General features: G+C 40.8%; 1 pseudogene; it reads left to right on the top strand.

Moving 5' to 3' along the window:
- The first annotated feature begins 460 nt into the window (after positions 1 to 460).
- LOC101573131 lies at positions 461 to 1,501 on the top strand (annotated as a pseudogene).
- The last annotated feature ends 2,821 nt before the right edge of the window (positions 1,502 to 4,322 follow it).

Genomic DNA, 4,322 nt, shown 5'->3' on the forward strand with positions numbered 1-4,322 from the left:
ATAATTTCATTTATATGAGATGTCTAGCACAGGTAAATCCATAAATAGGCCAGAGATTGTCAAACAGTGGAGTTGAGGAGAATTTGGACTAACTGCTAATGGATGCAGATTTATTTCCAGAGTGGTGATATTTAGTACTGAGGGTATTATTGCACAATACAGTAAAAGTACTAAAAACCACTGGTACATTTTATGTTATATAAAGCATACTGCAATTTTAAAATGTAACTAAAATAAAGCTCAGGGGGATTTTAGGAAAAAGATTGAGGAAAAAGTCTTAGAAAAAAGGTTATAAGACAATGATAGAAAATAGTAGAAGCTGAAAATAGTTATACACCTGTAATCTCAGTTACTCAGGAAACTAAGGCAGGAGGATTAATGGAATGGACAAATTTGAGACCAGCCTGGGCAACACAGCAACATTCCTTCTAAAAAAACAAGAATATAAAAGATTGATTTACAGATTCTATCCACCTTTCTCCATCGTTTTGGTTGTGTTTTATTGACCTGGAGGTGACATAGTAAAGGATTCCACGGAATTACATAGAACTGAAGGCGTTCTTAAATGGCGAACCATACAGTAAAGGATACGCACAGCGTCCATGGCACCAACCCTCAGTATCTGGTTGAGAAGATCATCAGAACAGGAATCTATGAATCTAAATATTGGAAAGAAGAATGTTTGGGACTGACGGCTGAGCTTGTTGACAAAGCCATGGAGTTAAGGTTTGTGGGTGGAGTCTACGGTGGAAAAGTAAAACCAACTCCCTTCCTGTGCCTGACCTTGAAAATGCTTCAGATTCAACCAGAGAAGGACATCATCGTAGAGTTCATTAAAAATGAAGATTTCAAATATGTCCGTATGCTGGGACATATTTACATGAGGCTGACAGGCTCTGCAATTGATTGCTACAAATACTTGGAACCTTTGTATAACGACTGTCAAAAAATCAAGAGCCAGAATCAAAATGGAGAGTTTGAACTGACGCATGTGGATGAGTTTATTGATGCACTGCTGCACAGTGAGAGAGTCTGTGGTATTACTCTGCCCCAGCTACAGAAACGTTAAGTTCTAGAAGAAGCTGAGCAGTTGGAGCCTCGAGCTAGTGCTCTGGAAGAAGACATGGATGATGTGGAGTCTAGTGAAGAGGAAGAGGAAGAAGATGAGAAGTTGGAAAGAGTGCCACCACCTGATTGTCAGCAAAGAAGCTACTGAGACCTGGACAAGTCCCATCACTCTCCCACAATTCCATACAGGAGGAGGAGGAGGCAGTCAACCAGAAGGCAGAGTCGATCTCCCAAAAGAAGAAGTCCTTCACCTCGCAGAGAGAGACATCGGAGCAAGAGCCCAAGATGCCACAGAAGCAGGTCCTGAGATCCACGACACAGATCTCGCTCCAAGTCCCCAGGTCATCACTGTGGTCACAGACATAGGAGCCACACAGAATCTCCTAAAAGGTCTAAGAAAAGCCATAAGAGGAGCCGGAAAGGGAATGAGTGACGAGTTCAGTTTTGTTTTAGTCCAGATGGCTCCTGTGGCTATGTGGAACGGTTAAGAGCTGCTCTCCTGGCAGCTATGTTTTAGTTTTTCCTTAGTGAGTTTTTTATTTTTTAAAAGGAAAAAAAAAAAGAGGTGCTCAGTTTTGTGTCTCTTTTTTCACCTGTAAATAAACATCTTTAAAGGATGTTTCTTAAAGTCAGTTTTTGGCCCAATCAACTACAAATACTATTCAAGCTTATGACAGTAGAAAGAATCTGAGAATTGGGCATGTGAGTGATGAAAGAAGAGACCATATTGGTGATCCTTTGCCTTTTTGTTATTAAACCTGAGACAGCCATTTGACACTTTTCTGTAGTTTGATTTTTGGTTTGCTCCGTAATTACAATTACTTTGAAAATCCTTGGATTTGTGCTGCTGCTACTTATCAAAGGTCAAACCAATCTAACATAGTAACAGAGTTGCTGGTACTCTGGATTATTTAATCCAGTTTCATCCAACAATTTCAACAAATAGTAGCTTATTCTTACAACATTCTTAAATCTTGAAATCCATAGATACTCAGCTGGTAAGTACTGACATTACCCAGCAGTAAGACAGCAGGACAAGTTTAATGGAAGGCCAGATGTTCTAGCACAGGCCTGTACTCCCAGCACTTGGGAGGCTAAGACAAGGGGATTTGGTGAGTTCAAGGCCAGCCTGGGCTACATAGTAAATTCAAGACCAGCTTGAACTGCACAGCAAAAGTTTGTCTCAAAAAACCACATATACACAATTTTAACGGAGCTCAAAGAATCTTAATATTATCCATTGTTTTGGCCTAAATTACCGGATAGTCGAGCAAGTCACAAAGAAAATACAGTACTGTAGGAAGACAGCTTTTAGAGGAGTAGAGAACAGGAGACATGGTGGTAATAGAAAAAATGTATTCACTTTAAAATGTCTTTAGCAATAGCAATTATGTATAGCTAGGTAAATTCCAGATGGCTGGAAGTCGAGACCAGAGTGAAGCACATCGATCTAGGCCAGGGTTGATGACTCAGCGATCTAGGCCAGGGTTGATGACTCAGCAGTTGTGGAAGATGTTGATGAAATTGCCCTTGGAGCATGAAGAGCGGCCTCACCAGCGCTGGTGACCTCCTGAGACTGAAATAAACTACTCACAGAGATAGCGGAATGAAGCTAGGGGAAGTCGAAGAAGCAACATCAACACAAAAGCAACATAAACTTTATTTTAAAATTCCTATGGACACTGATACAAGTATAAGGATATTTGCCAGGAAAGTTGCCTTTACCTGTACTTTCCTCTTGAAGGGGAGTATGATTAAATGATCTCCTACAACTGTAGCCACAGAAGGAACTGCAAGGACCTACATCCTCAACATCCAACTTTTCTAAGGATGTTCCATCTGGTCGTAGGATAAACATTTCTATTGCTTGTTACTGAACTAAAGAACTTTTGTAGCAACATTAAAGCCGTTTTTAAAAATTATTTGAAAAAAAATAAAAATTTGAGCTTTCAAAAAAAAGAATATAGAAGATAAAAATATCATAAAAAATGTAAAAGAGGGGCTGGGGAGATAGCTCAGTAGAATAAGTGTTTGCCTGGCAAGCGCAAGGGCTTGAGTTCAGTTCCCAGTTCTAAAAAAAAAAAAAAAAAAGTAAAAGAAAACAGAAAAAAAATGCCATACATTAAGTAAAGAAATGATTCAAGAAATTGTCCCAGAACTGAGGGACATCACTTTCCAGATTAAAAGGGCCTTATACTCCTCTAAAATAATGGATAAAACTAGATTAAATGCAAGGCACATAGAAAAAAATCTGTGATAAATTCACTGAAACAACTCAACTGAAGAAAGAGAAGAGTCTACTAGTTTTCAGAGTGAGATAGCAATAGTAGTTCACACACAAAAAGCAAAAGCCTGGACATGGCAGTGCAGCCTCGTAATCCCAGCACATGGGAGACTGAGACAACAGCACGGCCATGAGTCTGAGGCCGGCGCGGACTACAGAGCAAGACCCGTCTCAGAAGGTATGTGAGCTAAAGAAGAGCAAGCTTTTCATTAGGTTCGTTGTAAGTCCCTCCCTTATACTTTTGAGAAGAATTACTGCAACCTAGAATTCTACGCTGTATCAAACTATTATGTAAGTATGAAAGCAAAATAAAGACATTTTCTGAGACACAACGTATGCTAACTGTTTTTCTGTTTTTCCTCCAGTGCCCTGCGTTAGGCAGATCATACGTCAGGATGAGAGCACAGCGATGCTCCTTATGCCCCTTGCCTCTCTTCCCGGTTCCTGTGCACTGCCTAAACCCCAACCAAGGCTCACAGTCCTTGCCTGGCAGCCCTTTCCCGCAGCTACTGACTTGGTTGCTTTCACTTTGTGGAGATGTAGTGTCTGACCTCCCCAACTTGAAGGAAGAGGGGTTTATTTTGGTTCATGGTTGCAGTCCCTGGTGGGCTGGCTCCACGCAGAAACACCATGAGGGAGGGGCCTGGATGAAGAGCACCGCTCACATATTAGCAGCCAGGAAGTAGAGGGGGAGAAGAGGAGTGGGGGAAGGAGATACATTCTTCTAGGTCACGCCTCCAGTAAACTGCCTCTAACCAGACTCTACCTCCTGACATCAGTTCAGCTGTATGATCCAGGCATCTTCCAAAAGCCCTACCAATAAACACATAATGCTCTTGGGGAAAATTCTAGATCTAGATCTAAACCATAATATTAACATTTTGTCTCTGATCCCCAAAAGACTCACTGCAGTCTCTTTATACAAATGTATTTAGTTCATCTCTAAGAGTCTCTAAAATCTTAACAGTTC

The sequence above is a fragment of the Octodon degus genome, unplaced genomic scaffold (assembly GCF_000260255.1).
Source record: "Octodon degus isolate 3935 unplaced genomic scaffold, OctDeg1.0 scaffold00136, whole genome shotgun sequence".
NCBI classification, from domain to species: domain Eukaryota; kingdom Metazoa; phylum Chordata; class Mammalia; order Rodentia; family Octodontidae; genus Octodon; species Octodon degus.